We start from the raw sequence: 27824 nt of genomic DNA on the forward strand, positions 1-27824 counted from the left end.
AAACCACTCGAATGTTGCTTTAGCAGTATGCTTAGGGTCATTGTCCTGATGGAAGATGAACCTCCGTCCCAGTCTCAAATCTCTGGAAGACAAAAACAGGTTTCTCTCAATAATTTCACGGTATTTAGCGTCATTCATCATTCCTTCAATTCTGGTCAGTTTCCCAGTCCCTGCCGATGAAAAACATCCCCACAGCATGATGCTGCCACCACCATGCTTCACTGTGGGGATGGTGTCTCGGGTGATGAGAGGTGTTGAGTTTGTGCCAGATATAGCGTTTTCCTTGATGGCCAAAAAGTGACATTTTAGTCTCATCTGACCAGAGTACCTTCTTCCATATGTTTGGGGAGTCTACCACATGCCTTTTGCGAACACCAAACATGTTTGCTTATTTTTTTCCTAAGCAATGGCTTTTTCTGGCCATTCTTCCGTAAAGCCCAGCTCTGTGGAGTGTATGGCTTAAAGTGGTCCTATGGACAGATACTCCAATCTCTAATGTGGAGCTTTGCAGCTCCTTTCGGGTTAACTTTGGTCTCTTTGTTGCCTCTCTGATTAATGCCCTCTTTGCCTTGTCTGTGAGTTTTGGTGGGCAGCCCTGTGTTGGCAGGATTGTTGTGGTGCCATATTTTTTCATTTTTTAAATAACCTTTTATTTTTTACATATTTACGTAAGTATTCAGACCCTTTACTCAGTCGTTTGTTGAAGCACCTTTGGCTGTGATTACAGCCTCGAGTCCTCTTCGATATTACACTAACAGATTGGCACACCTGTATTTGGGGAATTTCTCCCATTCTTCTTTGTAGAACCTCTCAAGCTCTGTCAAGTTGGATGGGGAGCATTGCTGCACGGCTATTTTCAGGTCTCTCCAGAGATGTCGGGTTCAAGTCCAGGCTCTGGCTGGGCCACTCAAAGACATTCAGAGACTTGTCCCGAAGCCACTCCTGCGTTGTCTTGGCTGTGTGCTTAGGGTCATTGTCCTGGAAGGTGGAAGGTGAACCTTCGCCCCAGTCTGAGGTCCTGAGCGCTCTGGAGAAGGTTTTTCATCAGGGATCTCTCTGTACTTTGCCTCAAGCCTTACAAATTTCCAAGTCCCTCCATCTGAAAAAGATCCACACAACATGATGCTGCCACCTCCATGCTTCACTGTAGAGATGGTGCCAGGTTTCCTCCAGATGTGAGGCTTGGCATTCATCAGACCAGACAATCTTGTTTCTCATGGTCTGGGAGTCTTTAGGTGGCTTTTACTGAGGCATGTCTTCTGTCTGGCTACTCTATAATAAAGGCCTAATTGGTGGAGTGCTGCAGAGATGGTTGTCCTTCTGGAAGGTTATCCCATCTCCACAGAGGAACTCTAGAGCTTTTTAAGAATGACCATCGTGTTCTTGGTCACCTCCCTGACCAAGGCCCTTTTCCACCAATTGCTAGGTTTGGCTGGGTGGCCAGCTCCAGGAAGAGTCTTGGTGGTTCCAAACTTCTTCCACTTAATAATGATGGAGGCCACTGTGTTCTTGGAGTCCTACAATGCTGTAGAATGGTTTTGGTAACCTTCCCCAGATCTGATCCTCAACACAATCCTGTCTCGGAGCTCTATGGACAATTCCTTTGACCTCATGGCTTGGTTTTTGCTCTGACATGCACTATCAACTGTGGGACCTTATGTTGACAAGTGTGTGCCTTTCCTAATCAAGTCCAATCAATTGAATTTACCACAGGTGGACTCCAATCAAGTTGTAGAAACATCTCAAGGATGATCAATTGAAACAGGATGTTCCTGAGCTCAATTTAGAGTCTCGTAACAAATATTTATGTATCCCAAAGACCGGTGGAAATCTCTCCTTTGGTCTGATGAGTCCAAATTTGAGATATTTGTTTCCAACCTCCGTGTCTTTTTCATACGCAGAGCAGGTGAATGGATGATCTCTGCATGTGTGGTTCCCACCGTGAAGCATGGAGGAGGAGGTGTGATGGTGTGGGGGTGCATTGCTGGTGTCACTGTCTGTGATTTATTTAGAAATCAAGGCACACTTAACCAGCATGGCTACCACAGCATTCTGCAGCTCTAGGCCATCCTATCTGGTTTGCATTTAGTGGGATTATCATTTGTTTTTCAACAGGACAATGACCCAACACACCTCCAGACTGTGTGAGGGCTATTTGACCAAGAAGGAGAGCGATGGAGTGGTGCATCAGATGACCTGGCCTCTACAATCAACCGACCTCAATCCAATTGAGATGGTTTGGGATGAGTTTTTTTTTTTTTTTTTTTTTTTTTACTAGGCAAGTCAGTTAAGAACAAATTCTTATTTTCAATGACGGCCTAGGAACAGTGGGTTAACTGCCTGTTCAGGGGCAGAACGACAGATTTGTACCTTGTCAGCTCGGGGATTCGAACTTGCAACCTTTCGGGTTACTAGTCCAACACTCTAACCACTAGGCTACCCTGCCGCCCCAGTTGGACCACAGAGTGAATGAAAAAGCAGCCAACAAGTGCTCAGCAGATATGGGAACTCCTTCAAGACTGTTGGAAAGCATTCCTCATGAAGCTGGTTGAGGGAATGCCAAGTGTGTGCAAAGCTGTCATCCAGGCAAAAGGTGGCTACTTTGAAGAATCTCAAATATAAAATATATTTCGATTTGTTTAACATTCTTCAGTTACTACATGATTCCATATATGTTATTGCATAGTTTTATTGATAATTTTGATGTCTTCACTATTATTCTACAATGTAGAAAATGAGTAGGCGTGTTCTAACTTTTGACTGGTACTGTATATTATGATGAGTAGAATTTAAACGTGTATCTCATTATGGTAAATAGTAAACATAGCCAGTTATAATTGAAATGGCTTAGCAGATAATAAGATGGTCATTATTTACCTGGCTAAAAGAGAAATAATATAATACTGCATCTATTTTTTTACAGGAATCTCATTCAACAATGTTTTATGAAGTTTTGTAGAAAAAGGACTAGGGGGCTGAAATTTACATGGACCAAGAAATGCAAAAGCAGTGATGATATTAATTAATAATAATTTTGATCCGAATGTGAAAATTGTCCAAACAGATCATCAAGCTCAAATTTTATTCGACCATAAACAGATTTGGCTCATTAATCTTTATGCTCCAATTAATGATGATCCACGCTTCTTTGATAATATATATGTGACCGCCTGGCTCAAATTGTTGTTATGTAGCAAGTTTTGAAAATATGTTTTTTACATTGGATAAAAGTAGAGACTCAGAGCTACACTACCGTTGAGGAACAATGGGAAAGTAATTCTGCTTTGAAAGTGGATAAACTTGTAAACTCACTTTTGAGAAAATGGCCTTTTAATGTTTTGGAATTACTACTGGAGAGCCCTTCTTTGTCTACAGTACACCCATTCAGCATTGTTCACACCCTCTTAAGCTTTAGCCCCACCCATCTCTTTAATCATTGATCCGAGTGTTCTGTACTAACAACAGCAGTCAAGCACCCAAGCTAACTTCCTAGCTACTTCCAGACACAAATGAGAGAAGACCTCCCTGAACATTACTTGCACTAGCAGAGCTGGTAAGGCTGTTATCTTATCCAGCCTGTAACTATGCTATACCATCTTATTATACAGTACCAGCACAACATGGTACAAACATTATTGGGCACAGACAACAGCACAAAGGGCAAGAATGTGCCTACCGAGTGGCGCAGTGGTCTAAGGCACTGCATCGCAGAACTAGCTGTGCTACTAGAGATCCTGGGTTCGAGTCCAGCCTCTGTCACAGTTGGCTGCAACCGGGAGGCCCATGGGGCGGCGCACAATTGGCCCAGCATCTACAGGGTTAGGGAGGGTTTGGCCGGCAGGGATATCCTTGTCTCATTGCGCACTAGCGACTCCTGTGGCGGACCTAGCAGGACAAATTCAGACTTAGTTTAAGGGGCCAGGAGAGAGCGTAGTGCAGGTAGGGTACATGCCAGTTCTGATGCAGGAAGATAGCACCCAGCAACAGTCAACAAAGAGCTATTTGAAAGTTGAATGCTTAAAACAATCAAATTGTTTGGGATAAGACATGGTGGAGACAACTGAGCACTGAAGGTGATTGTTCGTAAAGATTGACACTCCCCCACATTTGGAAGTTCTGTCCTACTGAAAAAACAGTTATAACCAGAAAGGATAATGTCAGTATTCAAATCCCTCTTCCTCAACCATGTCTCAGTAGTGACCAACACATCTGGATTGGAGCTGTGTACCCACACTTTCAATTTATCCATTTTAGGTAATAAACTTCTAGTGTTAACATGCAGAAAACCCAAGCTTTTACAAGAGTAGAAATCAGTGAAGTAGATATCAGAGCAAAAGTCAGAATTGGAGCTAGCAACAGTATATGGGCCGGGGTGTACATGCACATTTCCAAATATCATCAACAGTAATACAATCAAGGCACGACATAGGACATGGAGAGCTCTGCAATCGTGATTTATGATATCTGGTTCGCGCTTTCAGTTTCACGCGAATGCTGCCATCAATCCACGGTTTCTGGATTGGGAATGTTTTAATCATTGCTATGGGAACGGCATCGTCAATGCACTTTCTAATGAACTCGCTCAACGAATCAGCCTGGAAGGAGGGTGCCGGATCAGCGTTGACGGTCTCCAGTATACCTCCTTGGAACATAATATCCTGCGCCGGATCTGCGTACTGTGTCTCTGGTGAGTCTGCACAGCCCAGTGCGTCATGTGCCAAGACTGGTTGTGTCAGCTCAACACTCCAGACCTCGAGTGCGCCTCCACAGTCCAGTACGTCCTGTGCCTTCTCCCCGCACTCGCCCTGAGGTGTGTGTCACCAGCCCAGTACCACCAGTGCCAACACAACGCATCAGGCTTCCCGTGCACCTCCAGAGTCCAGTACACCCTGTTCCTCTTCCCCGCACTCACCATGAGGTGCGTGTCCCCAGCCCGGTACCACCAGTTCCGGTACCACGCACCAGGCCTCCTGTGCGCCTCCAGAGCCCAGTACGTCCTGTTCCCCGCACTCGCCCTGACGTGCGTGTCCCCAGCCCGGTACCACCAGTTCCAGCACCATGCACCAGGCATCCAGTGCGCCTCCAGGGTCCAGTACTCCCTGTTCCTGCTCCTCGCACTCGCCCTGAGGTGCGTGTACCCAGCCCGGTACCACCAGTGCCAGCACCACGCACCAGGCCTATAGCACGCCTCGGCAGTCCAGTATGCCCTGTTCCTCCTCCCCACACTCGCCATCAGGTGCGTGTCCCCAGCCCGGTACCACCCAGCCCGGTACCCGCCCCGCCAGTCCAGAGTGTCCGGCGACAGTACCCAGTCCAGAGCGTCCGGCGACAGTACCCAGTCCAGAGCGTCCGGCGACAGTACCCAGTCCGGAACCTCCAACGACGGGCCACAGTCCGGAACCTCCCACGACGTGCCACAGTCCGGAATCTCCCGCGACGGTCCCCAGCCCGGGGTCTCTAGCGACATCAACGGGGGGGGTACTGTCACGCCCTGACCTTAGTTATCTTTGTTTTCATTATTATTTGGATTGGTCAGGATGTGACAAGGGTGGTGTGTTTGTTTTTTTGTATTGTCTAGGGGGTTTTGTATGTCTAGGGGTTTATACGTTTTAGATTCTCAATCAGAGGCAGCTGTTTATCGTGTCTCTGATTGGGAACCATATTTAGGTAGCCATATACCTTGGTTTATCTGTCTATGTATAGTTGCCTTTCGCTGCACTCGGTTTATATAGCTTCACGTTCCTTTTGTTATTTTGTAAGTTTGTTTAGTGATTCTTCGTTTAATTAATGAGTAGGTATTCGTATCACGCTACACCTTGGTCTCCTCCTTACAACGATCGTGACACACATACTGTATAATAATTTATCAAGCCTACAAGTAATACAATATTTTATTATTATGATGGCAGATTATAATACAGTTTTAAATACCTCAATGGATCATAACGGAAATCACATTACAAACTATCACCCTTATTTACTTAAGGAAATCACAAATATCATGGATATATTGTAACTAGTGGATATATGGAGGCTTAAATATCCTGACCTAGTGTGATATACATTGCAGAGACTCAATCAAGCTAGTCGTCTTGACTACTTTATTGTGTAATTCCCGCTAGCACCAAATGTTTAAAAAGTGTTGGAAGGGGACAGAATGCAGTCGGACCATCAAATAATAGGCATAAACATTTATCTTACATAATTTCCACGTGGGCAAGGATATTGGAAATTTGTTCAAAGCCTATTGGATGACAACTGGTTTTTAACCAGGACAAGAATAATTCATAACTGACTTTTTCCAACATAACATACTGTTAGTACAGCAGACCACCTTATTGTATAGGACACTTTAAATGTGCCTTTAGAGGCCATGCAATGCAATATTCATCTTTAAAACAAAATCTATTTAGGTCAAAATAGTTCATATTAACAAAGAAAATAAAGGGACTAACAGTACAGATAGATAGCAATAAAAACTGTACCATAGAATCACATAAAAAGTTAGTGGAAAAACTAAAAGAACTGGAGGAACTTATTCAAGAAAGATTCAAGTGTAATATATTATAAGAAATAAAATGAACTGGATGGAATATTGGAATAAATTTACCAAATTGTTATTTAATTTCCAACATAGAAATACAACAAAAATGATTTACTTAAACTTGTTATAAATGACGGAGTCACCAATGATTCACTAAACTATATTTTGAAAGAGGAAGCAAAGTCCTTTAAGCATATGCTTCTTTTCAGTCAGCTCCATCTCTACTAACCGAAGCTAATTAATTCGGTTAAGATTCATGTGAAGGCCAAATTCCAGAGGAGGAACTTCTTGATGAAATTAAAGACTTTAAGTCTGGGAAAATTCCAGGGCTGGATGGCATACCAGTGGAGAAAAACTCAGGGGACCATTAATAGCATGTTTTAACCACTCTTGAAATTTTCCGGATTGACTGACCTTAATGTATTACAGTTTTTTACAATCGCTTACACACTAAAAGTGGTATTTGAGGCACACTCAGTGAAAGCATTAACTCAAATACCTAATCTTCAGACCAAGTGAGCAATTGCAAAACATACTTTTTGCAAAACACTAAACATAGTTCTCTACATTAGACACATCATTCAAAACTAACAGGTCTTGTGTTTCATTTGGAAAACTATGCCATTCCAAATGCCACACTCATTAACCGATTACCTAAACCCAATGCTAACATGTGAAAACACAAAGCTAATTTCTTCACTTAGAAATCAGAGCTTGAGCATTATAAATTGGGTTCAGGTTGGCTTCCTTGGTTTGGACAACAATGGAGGACAATTTTGGAGAGAGAGTTAGAGGAAGAGGGGGACGAGGAATAGGAGGACAAGGACGAGGAGTGGGTCAAGCCTATTTGTTTATCTTCTAGTCTATTTGTTTTATCTATTATTGTTCATCCCCAAATCTGGGTGAAAATACAATGCATTTCTGTTTATTGTGTAAATATATACTGAATATGCATACATACTGTGTATATTTGTGCACATACATGTACGTGTGAGTGCTATGACAAACTGCCGTGGACTCCACTGAACATGCAAAATACACAAGATAGTAGTGTTTTACGTTTGTCACATCTGTGTGTAGTTGACGTGTATACTAGCTAATCATTTGATGATCGTTTGTCTGTAGTGTTTTGATGGAAAAACACAATTTTGAGAAGGGTTAAAATAGTTTTGAATGAAGTGTTTGGTTTTGCAAGAGATGTGTGACGTTGTGTGTGTATAGTCTAGAGAAAAAGAGCAATAGTTTCAGAAGTCATGTGTAAGCAATTGTCAAAAACTATAAACTAATGATGGATTGTAGTTTCTCTTTGCTTATTTGAGCTGTTCTTGTCATAATATGGAGTTGTTTTTTTACGGAATAGAGATATTTTCTTTATACCTCCCCTACCTTGTCACAACAAAGCTGATTGGCTCAAACACATTGTTTCTGGTGTCCTTTGACAGCTCTTTGGTCTTGGCCATAGTGGAGTTTGGAGTGTGACTGTTTGAGGTTGTGGACAGGTGTCTTTTATACTGATAACAAGTTCAAACAGGTGCCATTAATACAGGTAACGAGTGGAGGACAGAGGAACCTCTTAAAGAAGAAGTTACAGGTCTGTGAGAGCCAGAAATCTTGCTTGTTTGTAGGTGACCAAATACTTATTTTCCACCATCATTTGCAAATAAATTCATAAAAAATCCTACAATGTGATTTTCTGGATTTTTTTCTCATTTTGTCAGTCATAGTTGAAGTGTACCTATGATGAAAATCACAGGCCTCTCTAATCTTTTTAAGTGGGAGAACTTGCACAATTGGTGGCTGACTAAATACTTTTTTGCCCCACTGTATCACCCTCGTCACACCATGACCTAACCAAAATAATAAAGAAAACAAAGAATACTAAGGTCAGGGCGTGACATCTGTTCTTTGATTCAAATAATGTTTAATCACATCTAAACCCTCTTCATGAGGAATATTCGTATAAAGACTAGAGACATCCATAGTACACAACAAGTAATTGAGTCCACTGAAAAGTCTGTAATTTCTTCAAAAAGTCTGTAGTGTCTACTATTGAAACATATTCATTTTTTGGGGGGGTTTTGCTCTCTTGGAAAAATCTAAGACATTACATTTTTGCTGTGTTTACCCTTTAATTCAAGTGCACAGGCATCCAACAATCACGATTGAGTCTTCCGCTGTGTGCACATTGCCGCACCTAAAATGTGAAGAAATAATAGTTTATCTACATTTTAATGTAAACATTCTGATCTGTTCCATCAGACTTAATTGATATAGCGTATACCTCCACTACACTAACTTCATATGCATCAAGGGTATTTAAAAAGTGAGAATGTGCAATGCCTATTATTAATAAGTGGGTATATGCCATATACCTGCATATACACTCCACTACACCACTGATTTTATATTCAGAACTATTCTAGCCATGGATGGGCTTCGATCACTGAAGCTAAGCACACAAGAAAAGTTGGCTTCATCAGGGGCCAGCTGGATTGTGCTAGCTAGGGGCTTTAGTATCATTCCAATATGTTTGATAATCCCTACATACAGCATGGGAGACAAATGAAAAACAAAACCCTATTGCAGCCACAGGGAAATGGCAGAATCAAAACAGGAGCCTGAGCTTGTTGAAATAGAGGTCAGAGTCTGGCAACCTTGATGGCCAGGGTGACTGGATCAAGATGTGGTTATTTAGCCTGCTGTTTGGAATCTTTGGGGGAATCTGAGAATATGGACACACACACACACACACACATATGATCGCTCGCAACTATTACCTAATAGGTTAAAAACAGAGCATTGTGTGTTGATGAAATTGTTATCGTAGTTGTGGAGGAATTAACTGCAAAGGCTTCATTTTCTCTGCGGATTATTGGAAAGCAGCACAGTTGGGAATCTCGTGGTGATATAGCAGATGGTATTTGTTATAGTATTAAATAGTGAGGGGTTTAATTGCCCCAAGCATCTATCGTTGACTTAGAAGCCCAGTGTGAACATAGCTTGTAATTGACGTAAACATATATACTTTGCAGTAGACCTATTTAAAAGATAAATAAAAGAGCCACATGTACATCATAGCTACAAAATACAAGGCCATCTTTTAACAGAATGTTGATAATCGCATACTTGATTTAGAAGACCAGTGTTACTTTACTACTCACACACAGCTTGTGATTGATGTAAACCTATATTGTACTTGATAAAGAGTGACATTGTAGTTATTATTTGCACAGGTATGCTTGTACAGTGCCTTGCAAAAGTATTCAATCCCCTTGAAGTTTTTCCTATTTTGTTGTATTACAACCTGTAATTTAAATATATTTTTATTTTGATATCATGTGTATTAGACATACACAAAATAGTCCAAATAGGTGAAGTGAAATGAAAAAAAGAACATGGAAAAATGGAAAAGTGGTGCGTGCAAATGTATTGACCCCCCTTGCAATGAAGCCCATAAATAAGATCTGGTGCAACCAAGTACCTTCAGAAGTCACATAATTAGTTAAATAAAGTCCACCTGTGTGCAATCTAAGTGTCACATGTTCTCAGTATATATACACTTGTTCTGAAAGGCCCCAGAGTCTGCAACACCCCTTACCAAGGGGCACCACCAAGCAAGCGGCACCATGAAGACCAAGGAGCTCTCCAAACAGGTCAGGGACAAAGTTGTGGAGAAGTACACATCAGGGTTGGGTTACAAAAAATATCAGAAACGTTGAACATCCCACGGAGCACCACTAAATCTATTATTAAAACATGGAAAGAATATGGCACCACAACAAGCCTGTCAAGAGAGGGCCGCCCACCAAAACTCACAGATCAGGCAAGGAGAGCATTAATCAGAGAGGCAACAAAAAGTCCAAAGATAGCCCTGAAGGAGATGCAAAGCTCCACAGAGGAGATTGGAGTATCTGTCCGTAAGACCACAGAGAGCTGGCCTTTATGGAAGAGTGGCCAGAAAAAAGCCATTGCTTAAAGATAAAAATAAGCAAACACGTTTGGTGTTCTCCAAAATGCATGTGGGAGACTCCCAAAACATGTGGAAGAAGGTACTCTGGTCAGAAGAGACTAAAATGTAGATTTTTGGTCATCAAGAAAAACGCTATGTCTGGTACAAACCCAAAACCTCTCATCACCCCGAGAACATCATTCCCGTAGTGGAGCATGATGGTGGCATCTACTAAGCTATATGGAATTGTTTTTAGAAGGTCATGCCAAGGATAATTTTGCTGTTTGATTTTGAATATTAAGACACCTTGAAGTATCAAAAAATAGATTTAAAAAATGATTTGATGAAACATAATTTTTGGCCTTCTTGCTGTTGTGATGTTTGATTAATGTTATTTATTGAATAAACTAACTTATGTTTAATTGATACTCGATTCAATTAATCATGTAACAATGAACTCATTACGGATTTGGGGCACCATGGAAGAAGTTGTTAAACAAGTTACCATCTCCCGAATTAAACTCAAGATGACAAAAAAAACAAAAAAAAAACAAACATTTATTAATAATTTCCTCATATCAGTCTCATTCTGAACGTTGCAGACTTCTTGAATCCTCAAGAACCCAAGCCTTTTCTGATCATTTCAGGTCTACACAAATTTACTAGCTAACTAAATAATAACATAGAATATACATATACACTTACATGAGACAAAAGTCCCTAGTGGACTGACAAGATATGATGGCTTGTTACACATATGGAGAGGGAGGAGCAGATAGAGAGAGGGACAAAGAGAATCAAACTTATCGTACATTTGGAAACTACCCTCATAGTAATAATAATACTACTTTGCTCAAGAACCACGCCTGTTTGGGTAAGAAAGGTAATGCACTTACGTGTAGATGTCTTAGTTCGTCATCTCTCTGTTGCAAGCAATTAATTATTCTATGGGAAGGGCTCGATGGGTGTAAGGCTCTGGTTCTCCACCAGAGGTCAAAATGTCCTTTGTAGTTGTCTTGTAGTTGAGTGTTTTCAGGGAAGATACTTAGATGCACCCAAGATTGTCTGAGGTGAGTTTCTTGCCTCGTTTCTCCGGTAGATAGTCAAAGTTCTTGATCACACCGACAATTCCACTATAATTGAGAATTTCAAGAAGCATTTTTCTACAGCTGGCCATGCTTTCCACCTAGCTACCCCTACCCCGATCAACAGCCCTCCACTCCCCACAGCAACTCGACCCAAGCCTCCCCATTTCTCCTTCACCCAAATGCAGATAGCTGATGTTCTGAGAGAGCTGAAAAATCTGGACCCCTACAAAACAGCCGGGCTAGAAAATCTGGACCCTCTCTTTCTATAATGATCTGCTGAAATTGCAACCCATATTACTAGCCTGTTCAACCTCTCTTTCGTATCGTCTGAGATTCCCAAAGATTGTAAAGCTGCCGCGGTCATCCCCCCTCTTCAAAGGGGGAGACACTCTAGACCCAAACTTCTACAGACCTATATCTATATAACCCTGCCTTTCTAAGGTCTTCGAAAGCCAAGGTAACAAACAGATTACCGACCATTTCGAATCCCACCGTACCTCCACCGTGCCTTCACTGCTATGTTTCAGAGCTGGTCATGGGTGAACCTCAGCCACGCTCAAGGTCCTAAACGGTATCATAACCGCCATCGATAAGAGACATTACTGTGCAGCCGTATTCATCGACCTGGCAAATGCTTTCGACTCTGTCAATCACTACATTCTTATCGGCAGACTCAATAGCTTTGGTTTCTCAAATGATTGCCTTGCCTGGTTCACCAATTACTTCTCTGATAGAGTTCAGTGTGTCAAATCGGAGGGCCTGCTGTCCGGACCTCTGGCAGGCTCTATGGGGGTGCCACAGGGTTAAATTCTCAGGCCGACTCTCTTCTCTGTATGTATCAGTGATGTCGCTCTTGCTGCTGGAGATTCTCTGATCCACCTCTATGCAGACGTCACTATTCTGTATACCTCTGGCCCTTCTTTGAACACTGTGTTAACTAACATCCAGATGAGCTTCAATGCCATACAACTCTCCTTCCGTGGCCTCCAACTGCTCTTAAATGCAAGTGAAACTAAATGCATGCTCTTCAACTTATCGCTGACCACGCCTGCCCACCCGTCCAGCATCACTACACTGGACGATTCTGACTTAGAATATGTGGACAACTACAAATACCTAGGTTACTGGTTAGACTGTAAACTCTCCTTCCAGACTCACATTAAGCAACTCCAATCCAAAATTGCATCTAGATTTGGCTTCCTATTTCGCAACAAAGCATCCTTCACTCATGCTGCCAAACATATCCTCGTAAATCTGACCATCCTACCGATCCTCGACTTCGGCGATGTCATTTACAAAATAGTCTCCAACACTCTACTTAATACATTGGATACAATCTATCACAGTGCCATCCATTTTGTCACCAAAGCCCCATATACTACCCACCACTGTGACATGTATGCTCTCGTTGGCTGGCCCTCGCCAAACCCACTGGCTCAAGGTCATCTACAAGTCTCTGCTAGGTAAAGCCTCGCCTTATCTCAGCTCACTGGTCACCATAGCAGCACACACCCGTAGCATGCGCTCCAGCAGGTTTAACTCACTGGTCACCGCCAAAGCCAATTCTTCCTTTGGCCACCTTTCCTAACAGTTCTCTGTTGCCAATGACTGCAACGAACTGCAAAAATCTCTGAAGCTGGAGACTCATATCTCCCTCATTAGCTTTAAGCATCAGCTGTCAGAGCAGCCCACAGATCACTGAACCTGTACATAGCCCATCTGTAAATAGCCCATCCAACTACCTCATCCCCATACTGTATTTATTTTTCTTGCTCCTTTGCACCCCAATATCTCTACTTGCACATTCATACATATTATATATATATATATATATATATATATATATATTGCATTACATAAGTATTTGATCACCTACCAACCAGTAAGAATTCCAGCTCTCACAGACCTGTTAGTTTTTCTTTAAGAATCCCTACAGTTCTCCTCTCCTTACCTGTATTAACTACACCTGTTTGTTACTCGTTACCTGTATAAAAGACACCTGTCCACACACTCAATCAAACAGACTCCAACCTCTCTGTCACGTTCTTTCAAAATCGAACCCAGAAGCAGACCAGGACAAGGAGAGTAGGAAGAAGGTGAGTATTTATTTACAAGTGAATGTGAATGGGTAGATATATCCAGGTGGCGTAGCGGGCAGCGGTGGTGAGTTGATGGGAGTAAATAGGTGGATCCAATGGGGTAGCGGAATCCTCCGACGACCAGGCGGGAATGGGGTAAATGATCCGGGTGAGTAACTGAAGACAGAACAAACGGAGGTAAGTTTAAGGCAAGCAATACGTAAAAAACAACAAAACAAATTCTATCCAATTTGAGGCTGATACTATGGCACAACATACTGTTCATGGCTAACGATCCAGCAGGGAATGGATGTCAGGTCAGAGCTTTTGAAGGGGAGAGGTGATGATCAGGACAGGTGTGCAGATTACTGATGGGATACAGGTGCGGGTGAACATCGATCTCCCAACAAGCTAATTCGCCCGGCAACCAGAAACACACTCCAGGACAGAAACACAGGCAAACACAGACTCAGGAAGCGGGATTCGTGACACTCTCCACAATGGCCAAGACCAGAGAGCTGTGTAAGGACATCAGGGATAAAATGGTAGACCTGCACAAGGCTGGGATGGGCGACAGGACAATAGGCAAGCAGCTTGGTGAGAAGGCAACAACTGTTGGCGCAGTTATTAGAAAATGGAAGAAGTTCAAGATGACGGTCAATCACCCTCGGTCTGGGGCTCCATGCAAGATCTCACCTCGTGGGGCATCAATGTTCATGAGGAAGGTGAGGGATCAGCCCAGAACTGCATGGCAGGACCTGGTCAATGACCTCAATGTCCTGAAGAGAAGCATGGAGGTGGAAACATCATTCTTTGGGGATGCTTTTCTACAAAGAGGACAGGACGACTGCACCGTGTTGAGGGGAGGATGGGGCCATGTATCGCAAGATCTTGGCCAACAACCTCCTTCCCTCAGTAAGAGCATTGCAGATGGGTCATGGCTGGGTCTTCCAGCATGACAACGACCCAAAACACACAGCCAGAGCAACTAAGGAGTGGCTCCGTAAGAAGCATCTCAAGGTCCTGGAGTGGCCTAGCCAGTCTCCAGACCTGAATCCCATAGAAAATATTTGGAGGGAGCTGAAAGTCCGTATTGCCCAGCGATAGCCCCGAAACCTGAAGGATCTGGAGAAGGTCTGTATGGAGGAGTGGGCCAAAATCCCTGCTTCAGTGTGTGCAAACCTGGTCAAGAACAACAGGAAACGCATGATCTCTGTAATTGTAAACAAAGGTTTCTGTACCAAATATTAAATTCTGCTTTTTTGATGTATCAAATACTTATGTCATGCAATATAATGCAAATTAATTACTTACAAATCATACAATGTGATTTTCTGGATTTTTGTTTTAGATTCAGTCTCTCACAGTTGAAGTGTACTTATGATAAGAATTACAGACCTCTACATGCTTTGTAAGTAGGAAAACCTGCAAAATCGGCAGTGTATATACATATATTCTGCACATCTACCATTCCAGTGTTTAATTGCTATATTGTAATTACTTCGCCACCATGGTCTATTTATTGTCTTACTTCCCTTATCCTATCTTATTTGCACATACTATATATAGACTTCTACTGTAATATGTATGTTTGCTTAATTATTCCATGTGTAACTCTGTGTTGTTGTATGTGTCGAACTGCTTTGCTTTATCTTGGCCAGGTCGCAGTTGCAAATGAGAACTTGTTCAACTAGCCTACCTGTTTAAATAAAGGTGAAATAAAATCAATACAAACTTTACACGCACTGCTGCAGACTGTCAAATGTTCTGGTAAAGTGAATTTCTCTTCCTCACCCCGTGTTGAGTTTCAGAGTTTCCAACAATTTAGCTCACGCTTCACATCTGCTGGTCTGCATGTTCATTCTTAGCTCGTCCTTTTAAGTACTCTGGTCGAAAAGGGCGGTTCCATAACACTGACACGCTCATCTGACCTCGTTCGGAGCATGGCTTCGTTAGAAAACTAAAAGCACATTCATATCTTAACAAAAATAGTTTCATTGTTCTCCATATTTCCAACACAACGTAAAGGGTGAAAGTATTTTTGTTATTATAAACTGTATAATACCACAAAATGAAATGATTCTTCTTCAGATCCCCACTCACTCATTCCTATCTTAGAAATATTGTTCTAAACTTCACTCTTTGGACATTAGAGTTTTTGGGCAACAAAATGTCTCTTTAACAAAGACATTCCAATCTTGATACTAGAGTCCAAAAGGAGTTGTCTGTTGCATACAATTTACAATTGGTGTGAGGTGTCATTAAACTGGCACAGCCCCCACTCCTGTGGGAGAGAGTGGGTCTAGCTATCTGTCAGCCATTTGCCAGAGTAATGGCATTGCTATTAGCCCACACAACCGCATTTAATAACAGATAGTCCCCGACAACAACAAAAAATCTATAAAAAGATTGTTCTGAAGTGTCTGTCCTATATTCTACACTGCTCAAAAAAATAAAGGGAACACTTAAACAACACAATGTAACTCCAAGTCAATCACACTTCTGTGAAATCAAACTGTCCACTTAGGTAGCAACACTGATTGACAATAAATTTCACATGCTGTTGTGTAAATGTAATAGACAACAGGTGGAAATTATAGGCAATTAGCAAGACACCCTCAATAAAGGAGTGGTTCTGCAGGTGGTACCACAGACCACTTATCAGTTCCTATGCTTCCTGGCTGATGTTTTGGTCACTTTTGAATGCTGGCGGTGCTTTCACTCTAGTGGTAGCATGAGACGGAGTCTACAACCCACACAAATGGCTCAGGTAGTGCAGCTCATCATGGATGGCACATCCATGCGAGCTGTGGCAAGAAGGTTTGCTGTGTCTGTCAGCATAGTGTCCAGAGCAAGGAGGCGCTACCAGGAAACAGGCTAGTACATCAGGAGACGTGGAGGAGGCCGTAGGAGGGCAACAACCCAGCAGCAGGACCGCTACCTCCGCCTTTGTGCAAGGAGGAGCACTGCCAGAGTCCTGCAACATGACCTCCAGCAGGCCACAAATGTGCATGTGTCTGCTCAAACGGTCAGAAACAGACTCCATGAGAGTGGTATGAGGGCCCGACGTCCACAGGTGGGGGTTGTGCTTACAGCCCAACACCGTGCAGAACGTTTGGCATTTGCCAGAGAACACCAAGATTGGCAAATTCGCCACTGGTGCCCTGTGCTCTTCACAGATGAAAGCAAGATCACACTGAGCATGTGACAGACGTGACAGAGTCTGGAGACACTGTGGAGAACGTTCTGCAGCCTGCAACATCCTCCAGCATGACCGGTTTGGCGGTGGGTCAGTCATGGTGTGGGGTGGCATTTCTTTGGGGGGCCGCACAGCCCTCCATGTCCCCGCCAGAGGTAGCCTGACTGCCATTAGGTACTGATATGAGATCCTCAGACACCTTGTGAGACCATGTGCTGGTGCGGTTGGCCCTGGGTTCCTCCTAATGCAAGACAATGCTAGACCTCATGTGGCTGGAGTGTGTCAGCAGTTCCTGCAAGAGCAAGGCATTGATGCTATGGACTGGCCCACCCGTTCCCCAGACCTGAATCCAATTGAGCACATCTGGGACATCATGTCTCGCTCCATCCACCAACACCACGTTGCACTACAGACTGTCCAGGAGTTGGCGGATGCTTTAGTCCAGGTCTAGGAGGAGATCCCTCAGGAGACCATCCGCCACCTCATCAGGAGCATGCCCAGGCATTGTAGGGAGGTCATACAGGCATGTGGAGGCCACACACACTACTGATCCTCATTTTGACTTGTTTTAAGGACATTACATCAAAGTTGGATAAGCCTGTAGTGTGGTTTCCACTTTAATTTTGAGTGTGACTCCAAATCCAGACCTCCATGGGTTGATAAATTTGATTCCCATTGATAATTGTTGTGTGATTTTGTTGTCAGCACATTCAACTATGTAAAGAAAAAAGTATTTAATAAGAATATTTCATTCATTCAGATCTAGGATGTGTATTTTAGTGTTCCCTTTATTTTTTTGAGCAGTGTATATTACATGTATGTAACCCCTTACTTTTGGCACGAATCAGTCTCCATATACCCATCCATAAATGTTTTCAACTGGTACTGGGGGACCTTCAGACAAGTCTTGTGAGGCCTGTGGGCATCCTAGAGGAGAATAACCAACATATACACTACCAGTCAAAAGTTTGGACACACCTACTCATTCCAGGGTTTTCATTATTTTTACTATTATTCTACATTGTAGAATAATAGTGAAGACATGAAAACAATGAAGTAACACATATTGTCACGAGTCCGACCGAGAGTGGCTTCCCTTCCCGGTCGGGTGGCACTCGGCGGTCGTCGTCACCGGCCTATTAGCTGCCACTGATTGTCTTTCCTCCCCCTCCTTGTATGTTTATTGGTAGCACCTGTTTGTGATGATTAGTTGGGCTTCTTTAGACAGCCGGCCCGCCCGTTTGTTGTGCGGGATTAATCATTGTAACCTTCGGCTCTGTAGTAGAGGAACGTGTTAGTTCCTGGTCGTGCATTTTTCAATTGTACATTTTTCATTCCCCGTGTTTGGGGCCGTTGTTATTGTGAGCACCCTGTTGGTGCAATTAAAGAGCACAGCATTGCACCCTCTGTCTCCTGCGTTTGACTCCACACCCACGACACCCGGAGCATTACAGAATCCCGCACCTAAAGATTGAATGGAGTCAGCAGGAGCAGCAGTGTGTTCTCCACCACACCACCGTCCTTCATCGGATCGGATCCGCGATGGATCAAGTAATGGAGAGAATGGACCGATGGGAGAGGAGTGAGTGTCCTCATCTCCTGCCTCACGGGTCGTGCTCTGGAGTGGGCGAATGCAGTCTGGAATGGCCCAGACTCAGCGTGGGAGCACTACCCAGAGTGGGAGAACGACTATTTCATCTCAGGCAGGAGAGGAGGCGCGCCCAGAATTACGCGCTGGAGATCTGGACCTTGGAAGCAGGATCTGGGTGGAACGACAGGGCCCTTATTGACCACTACAGGTGTAGTCTCTGGGAGGACGTCCGCAGGGAGTTAGCGTGTCGGGACACCACTCTGTCACTGGATGAGCTGATTGACATGTCCATTCGACTGGACAATCTGCTGGCTGCCCGCGGGCATTCGAAGAGGGTCCTGTGCGTTCCACCACCCAGCCCTTCCGCTCCCATTCCGATGGAGTTGGGACCTGACCTTTCTGCCTGTCCTAACCTTGATCCTGCCGGTCATCCTGTACCTGCCTGACTCTGATTTGGATTACGACCCTTTGCCTGTCCCTTGAACAATAATAAACTCTGAGACTCCTACTATCTGCCACCTGCATCTGAGTACTGATACTGTAGCTAGGGCTGTAGCTAGAACTTGCAAAATTCTGACTGGATTACGTAATGAACCAAAGGGTCCGTTGCTATGCTGGTTGCTTGGCTCTATTTTACCTCATAGCGGTTGCGAAGAAGGGGGACGTGGGCAATTCTAGTTCCATTTCACCGCGTAAACACTCGCTCAGTCTGTGCAAATTTATTACCTCAGAATTGCCCTCCAAGGACAGTGTCTTTGACGGTGATAACCTGCTGACTAACTGCTGCTTCAGAGGTCCGAAAGACTGGAAAGGGAGCACTTTCTTTACCATATATTTGTCTTAACTTCTATTATATAACTGGAAGGATTTAGCTATGTGGGTGATTATGCAACTACGGGCACTTCAATGTCCTCGGGTCAATTTGGGGGATTTTATACAAAATAAAACAAATATTTGTATGTTAAGTTCACACTGGAATCACCCCATACTTTTTTAAACGCCTCTCTATCAAGTATTTTAGCTACTTTTTAGATGCATTTTATACCTCAATTTCACTATTTTGCCCTTGTCCCTGACCCAGACTTTTAAGTTTCTATGTTTTTCTATGAAAAAACATGAATAATTACGCATTATATAATGTTATGTACTACAGAAAGAGTTAAAGATAGATCAAATATATATCAATATTTATTGTGAGTATGCCCTTTATATTGTTTTTTACACTAAATATTCCTGTCCTTTGGGAGTGGTGTCACCACTGAGGACAAATTCCTCATGAATCAAGTTTTTTCAAGAGAATGTTAATTTAGTTACCATGGAAACATATTGTGACACTGAAGCACATGGCTGCAGTGGACAGTTGTTCCAGATGTGATGTCCAGAAGTTTAAGAAATGTTGAGGTAAATATTGCTTGTATAGAGAATATTTTAATTGTCAGTCATTTCCAAACAGGCTATAATTTCTTTCATTTGTGGTAGAACTTTTGCATTTAAAAAAAATATTTGATGTATTTCAGGTAAACGATATGCTAGCTGTAATACTAATCAAAGCATGCTAAACTGTCTGTCAATTTTCTCCAGAAACTGTAGAAATGTAACCAATGGAATAGAAGACAGACTTTAAAGAGAACAGTTGCAATGGAGACCTACCTATCAGCCAGCACACCACCTCAGTCACCAGATGACTTGCAGCCAGAACATGAGGCTAACATACCTGCCCCTAACTTACCTACCCCTGATGCACACCCTGGGACCCCTTCCTCATCGTCTGCAACATGAATGAGAAGTCGAATGCTTGCTGAAAGGAAAAAGGTTGGAAGAGGTCGCTCAAAAGCATACAGAGATCTTAGTATGACAAATGTGACAAATGCTTTACAGAAAGCTGAAAAATACAAAAAAAAGTATGATCGACTGGTGAACAATATGAAGAGACAAGATTCCCCAAAAACAGAACAGCAAATGAAGGGAACTCCGAAGAACTTGAGAAGGATGTTATTGTTTCAAAATGCCATCATTGCAGAGTTAAAACAAACATTTAAAAAAATGTGCAGTGCCAAAGACAAACAAGTGGCTTCAAAAATTCTCAGAGGCAACATCCTGAGAAAGTATGGCCTGGTCAAAGCCGCAAACAGAGAATTTGGATTTTCAGCAAAAGCAATGAGGGCAAATGAAAACAGGCCATCAAGTCTTCAATACTCCAGGAATAAATCAGTGTAACAGAATTAGCACTGCCACAGAAGAGAAAATCACTAGATTCTATGATCGTGATGACAACAGCAGAGCAACAACAGGGAAAAAGTACACACTAACGAGGAACAAGAAGAAAAAGCAGAAGCACTTCTTGAATTGCACAATTCAGAACCTTTATCAGAAGTTTATGTTTAAGTTTAATTCAAATTTCCTACTGTGAATTCTGCAAAAGATGTCCTTTTTGGGTTGTCAAGACAACAGTCCAGGATAGGGACACGTCTCTGAAAAACCCACGTCACCCTCCAGTTCATGGTGGACAAACTACAGTATCACAAAGTGATCAGCTGCAGCAACGTTGAGAAAGTTATTGAGTCTTTGTGCTGTGAGAACCTGAAGAAAGAGTGTATGTATAGAGAGTGCTCCCTTTGACAAGCAAAAGAGCTTAAAACATCTGACTTTGATGCTGGTGAGCAGACATGGTGGTTTGAGTGGAAAAACAAAGGGAAACATGGAGAAGTTCATTGTACATTTGACAGTAAAAGAAAAGGTAATGTGGCACACTGCAAATTCTATTGGAGGACTTCTCCAAAGGCTTGAAAGAGAAGTTGGGGAAACACGTGTACAACATTCGACATCAATACTCAACAGAGAGAATTAAGAGAATCTGGGGAAAGAGGAGATCATTGTGCATATTGACTTTGCAGAGAACTACCGTTGTAAATACACCAGTGAAATCCAGGCACTTCCCTTTAGTGATTCTCACAAGCAGGTGACCCTCCACACACACCCGTGTTGGATATACCACAAATTATACAGTTTCATTTTGCTCACTGAGCTCTTCTATGCGGCATGACCCTTCTGTTATCTGGCCCATCTCTCAAAAACACTGGCCTACTTCCTTGAGCTTTGCCCATCGGGTACTGCTGTACACTTTGTGAGTGATGGGCCTTTACAACCCAGTATAGGTCTGAAATGTTTAACAATGGTTGTTGTTCAAAATGTTTGCAATACAATAATTTTTCATAAATGTCATTTCCACCACACCTTGTCATTTCCATCGCAGCCCATATTTTGAGGTAAATGAGTATATTATGTATAATTTACATACATTTATTTGTTTTAGATATGGTTATCATAATCTCATAAAAAGGTTGGATGGAAATATATTATTTTTCATAAATAAATAAATGTTTTCAGCTTTCACCAAGGCAAGTTTATACATTCAGGCGTATTATCAAATGAGAGAGACAAACTTATCACACAAGTCAGAGTTATACTACAACTATTTCTTTTCACTTTATAATAAGGAAAGCAGGTCACACCACACAGACAAGTGAATGTTGTGCGTGCTCTGCAATAACGAGGCTGGTCAACCCACAACTCTTGAATGTTGGGTTGAGAGCCCTCACACAAATAATATAAATATATTTTATAGCAAAGATACACCCTCTTAGTCTACATGACAAACAACATATGTATGGAATTGGTCACAAGGTGATACTTGATACATGAGAAAGGAGTATCCCCCAGCCAGATAGCATTTGCTGTGAAGACTGTTCTTATTGTACAGAAACCAGAGTTTGGCACCTAAGACAAGGTTCTAATCATAATTATTCATATCCAAGCCATCTCTCCCTGGTGCCTTGCATTAAACAAACACCCACTCATTCTATGAAATTTATGCTTTAGGCTTTATCACCAAACCATTCATAAATCAATTGTTAGCGTTGATCCTCAAAGGATCTTCTCAGTTCACACAGACACAGATAAGTGAGTACTAATAGAACCCTATTCTATTGTATAAAACAAACAATTGATGCAATAATAAGGATCAGACCCTTTTTTTCAATGTTTTGCTAAAGGTTACTACATTCCCAAATCTAACTGCCTGTAGCTCAGGACCTGAAGCAAGGATATGCATATTCTTGATACCATTTGAAAGGAAACACTTTGAAGTTTGTGGAAATGTGAAAGTAATGTAGGAGAATATAACACATTACATCTGGTAGAAGATAATACAAAGAAAAAAACATGTGCTTTTTTTTGTACCATCATCTTTGAAATGCAGGGAGAGAGGCCATAATGTACTATTTCAGCCCAGGATCAATTTAGATTTTGGCCACTAAATGGCAGTAGTGTATGTGGACAGTTTTATACTGGTCCAATTAACCACTGCATATCTGTTCAAAATGTTGTATCAAGACTGCTCAAATATGCCAAATTGGTTTATTAACCCTTTCATGCGTGAGTTCCAAATATCTCTAACGGACACCCCAGAGTTTTTTTATGTCCGTGATATTAGAATGTTCTCTCCATTCCAGAATATGATTGTTACGTTACAGTACATTTTAATTCGTGCCTCCCTCAAACCAAAGCACGCAGCCTGTTTTTATTTATAGGCTGTTTTCAAATTGTCCATTTTTTATTTTTTTCCAACGAGTTTTCATTATTTTCTAATAACAGTTTGAATTGAGGTGTGTTCCGCTTCATTCAGTCTCATAAAAGTAGTAATTTTTACTTTTGCGAACCAATTCATTTTTCTTTACATTTCTGACCAGGACAAAATTCCCCAAGCACCTCCCAATTGTTTGTGCAGTTCAAGTCTGCAGACATTTGCTCATCTCCCATCCTACATAGACGTGTTCATATTTTCCGTCTGTTGCCTGCATCGCAATCAAAGTTGTTTTCGTTACCAATAACAACTTTGGAAATGTGTGCGTTTCTATCAAAGTAAAGTGCCTTATTACCTTATAATAGTTTCTGCATGTCGTGTTATGTCGTTTCTTCTGTAGCATAATGTTTTTGTGTATATTCCTTATAACCGCGGCCACACAATATAATGTTACTCATTTCATAACCTTTATGGTGTTATAGGTTACTAGCTACATTCTTCTATTAGCTCTGGAAAACAATGCTAATTGCGTCAGAGAAGTCTTAGCATGTGTTGTATTTTGAAGCTACCCTGGCCTTATGACTCCCAAGTGGCACAGAGTCTCAGTGCTAGAGGCGTCACTACAGACACCCATGTTCAAATGCAGACTGAGTTTCTATCAAAGTAAGTGCCTTATTAAAAAAAAGGAAAAATATCTTATACCAATTGGTCGTTTTCTGAGTGCAATCCACAAAGCTGTTTATCATGTCTGCCTTACCCACTGCCCCCATTTTGAGGTTGTAGTCAAGCACGCAGTCTGGTTTGATGTTTCTCTCTCACGTCAGGTGGTCCACCTTCCCTGTGGCCGACATGGTTGCTGTATGGACAGTGGAGAGGACATGGACGTCTCGTTTGTCATGGCACTTTACTGCCAGCTGTTGACACTTCTTATTTTGTATAACAGGTCATTTAGAATGGCAGTAGCATTGTTGATGCAATGCAGTCATTGCAGCAGAACTAGGAAGCAGTCTTGGGAAAAGAGGGTGGCAAAGAGGGGAGTTGCAAACATAGGATCTCTGCTCCAGTATTCTCTTATGGAGTTCTTCTTTACTATCCCCATGAGAAGGACTGTCACCAGGAAGGTATACATTTCACCAATTGTGGTTGCCCCCTGTAGCTCCAAGGCATAGCGATTGGGTTCTGCTATGTCTCCCACCAGCTCCTCTGTCAGAAACAACTTGAAGCACTGCCTCAGATGGAAATGACAAGGACCGTTGCACTCCAGACTGGGACTCATCAACGCAAACAGCAGGGCCAGGGGCGGTGAAATGTCTGGCAGACTTCCAGCTAACACAGAACTCTTGTACTTCATCCATTATCGGTCTGCCTCCATCACCACAAGCATCTTCAAATGGAACTAGGACTTTGTAAGTGGACAAGGGGTCCTCAGATTCAGGGTTTTCTAATGGCTGGGGTGCAGCTCCTGACTGTCACTGTCAGAATCTGATTCCGAAAATCTGAATTTTGTTAAATCTCCAGAATGTCCCGCATTTGTGAGTTGTCTCCTTTTGAAAGACATTGCTAATGCTACAGCTTAGCTCATTAGCTGCATACATAAACAACAACACTGAATGGCTCAGAGTGGGAGTGAGAGGTTATGTGATTGACTGCCTGCATGCACCAATTGTATCAATAAATCACTATCAGAAAAATGTTTTGTGTGGTATTATTGATATATTTACTATTTTATTCACGTTTTTCAATTACTAGTGATAAATCATGCATTCCGATTTTTGCATAGATTGTAATGGGCACATAGTGTGTGTGTAAAATATGTTTTTGAAGGTTGTACTGATTATGATGAGGTAAGCTAATTCCAGCTATGTGAGTGGAGCCATGTTTGTTCTCATACAATGCATTTTGGGTTTCACGTGATCATCTGTCGGACCAAAGATGCTATAAAAAATTAGGTGAGTAAGGGTTCACTCATTTTTTGAGAACTTCAGGAAGTGAATGGTGGGATGTGAAAGATGGTAGACGACACCCCCGTTCAACATGCATACTATAAACAGACCATACTCATCTTGGCTGCGCGCTGAAACTAATTGTCTGATTTTTTTGATGACCAATTTACCCCTTTCACCAAAGAGCACCTTCTATCTACCAAAATGTACTATTGTGTACCTTAATAGCTTCCCTCCCTCCTCTTTCTACTAATGGATTACTTTCAATTTCTAGAAAGTGTTTTACTCAATTATTTTGAACAACGGTGAGCTCACCCGTGATGTGATTAATTATACATAGTAATTACTATTAGTTAATTCACATTGTAGTTCATGTCAGCCGAGAGTTAGAAAATATGATCGCTTGTGTTATGTCAATCTTTCCTCAGTTTGCGCTAGTGCAAATGTAGCCTACATTTTTCCGGAAGGATGATTGTGTTATGCTATAGATACTTTGTAAGGACTGTGTTCATGTAAATAGTTTCTGAAAAAAGTGTGGCCAGCTCAAATGCTGATTGTTGCGTCATTCGAAACTGGCCGTTCTAATTAAGCATTCTAAATGAGCGTTCTAATCACACGGGTGTGATTGTACGCTTCAGGGACCACTGTAGAACGATCACACCAGTGTGATGGTACGTGTGAAAGGTTTAATACATTTTCAAGTTCATAATTGTGCACTCTCCTCAAACAATGGTATTCTTTCACTGTAATAGCTACTGTAAATTGGACAGTGCAGTTAGATTAACAAGAATTTAAGCTATCTGCCCATATCAGATATGTCAATGTCCTGGGAAATGTTATTGTTACTTACAAACTCATGCTAATTACATTAGCCCACAGGAGGGGACACGTAGAGTATTATAACATCATCTTGCAATTTCTCCACCATACCTATTTTCATGGCTCATCCTAGAGATGTTTCTACAACTTTACTGGAGTCAACCTGTTGTAAATTCAATTGATTGTACATGATTTGGAAAGGAACACACCTTTCTATATAAAGTTCCACAGTTGACGGTGCATGTCAGAGCAAATACCAAGTCATGAGGTTGAAGGAATTGTCCGGAGAGCTCCAAGACAGGATTGTGTCAAGGCACAGTGTCACAACTTGATCTGTTTCACCTGTCTTTCTACTTGGCTCCACCCCGTCCAGGTGTCGCCCATTTTCTCCATTATCTCTGGTGTATTTATACCTACCCTTTTCATGCCATGTTGCTGTGGGGGAACCAGTTGAAATCTCTCCAGGTATTCATCGACTCTGGGGCCAATGAGAGCTTTATGGACACTACCCTGGCTTCTGAGCTGTATATCCGTTCTCAGGCCCTCTCCATTCCCATTGACGTTTGAGCACTGGACGGGCGCTCTATAGGCTGGGTCACCCACAATACCACCCCCATCAACCTAAGTGTGTCAAGGAACCACAGCGAGACGATCCAGTTCCTGCTCATTAAGTCTCCTCAGCTCCCCTTGGTAATTGGGACAATCCCCTCATTGACTGATCTGCCATCATGGGCTGGAGCCCGTTTTGCCATGCCCATTGCCTGAAGTCAGCTCAGCCTGCCCCGGGATGTCTTCCTGGGAGCTTGGAAGTTGCCCCAGAACTCTCTGCGGAGTACCAGGACCTCTGGGAGATGTTCAGCAAGGCCCTGGCCACTTCGCTGCTGCCACACCGACCTTATGACTGCAGGATTGACCTTCTCCGTGGCACCACTCCGCCCCGGGGACGACTGTACTCTCTGTCAGGTCTGGAGACTAAGGCTATGGAGACCTACATTTAGGACTCCCTAGCTGCTGGCTTCATCCATTCTTCTGTCTCAACTGCCGGCGCAAGGGTCTTCTTTGTTGAGTACAAAACACTGCGCCCATGCATCAACTACCGAGATCTCAACGACATCACGGCGAAGAACCGCTATCCATTACCTCTCATCTCCTCACCTTCGAGCCACTCCTTGGGGGCACTGTGTTCTCCAATCTGGAACATACGGAGCATCTCCCACCTGGTGCGGATATGGAAAGGGGACGAGTGGCCGTCCTCATGGCCAGCGGTCCCTACGAGTTTCTGATCATGCTATTTGGCCTTACCAACATCCCTGATGTGTTCCAGGCTCTGGTTAATGATGTTCTACGCAACATGTTGAACCGGTTTGTCTTCTTCTATCTCAATGACATCCTTGTCTTCTCCCACTCCACCCATGAACCTGTGCTCCGAGTCCGACCTTGTTCTCCAATGCCTCCTGGATAACCAGCTTTTTGTTAAAGCAGATAAGTGCAAATTCCATTGCTCCAACATCCCCTCTCTGGGTTACATCATCGCTGCAGGTAATTAACAGATGGATCCCGAGAAGGTGAGAGCCGTGGTGGATTGGCACCCAGCCTTCGTCCAGAGTATAGTGCAGTTTCCCGGGATTTTCCAACTTTTATTGATGCTTTATCCAGGGCTACAGTACCCTGGCTTCCCCCTGTCTGCACTCACCTCTCCCAAGGTTCCGTTCAAGTGGTCCCCAGCTGCTGACCAGGCGTTCTTGGACCTCAAACACCGCTTCACCACAGCTCCCATCTTGGTTCATCCTGACCCGTCCCGCCAGTTCGTGGTGAAGGCCAATGCTTCGGATGTCGGAGTAGGGGCTGTCCTGTCCCTGCCCTGGACCTCAAGTTAAATCCCTGCGCATTCTCCTCCCACCGCTTTAATGCAGAGGAGAGGAACTACGATGTGTGGAATCGTGAGCTTCAAGGTGAAGATGACATTGTAGGAGAGGAGGCACTGGCTGGAGGGGGAGGAACATAATTTCATGGACCTGGAATATATCTGCA

Source organism: Oncorhynchus tshawytscha, linkage group LG29 (assembly GCF_018296145.1).
Source record: "Oncorhynchus tshawytscha isolate Ot180627B linkage group LG29, Otsh_v2.0, whole genome shotgun sequence".
Taxonomy (NCBI): domain Eukaryota; kingdom Metazoa; phylum Chordata; class Actinopteri; order Salmoniformes; family Salmonidae; genus Oncorhynchus; species Oncorhynchus tshawytscha.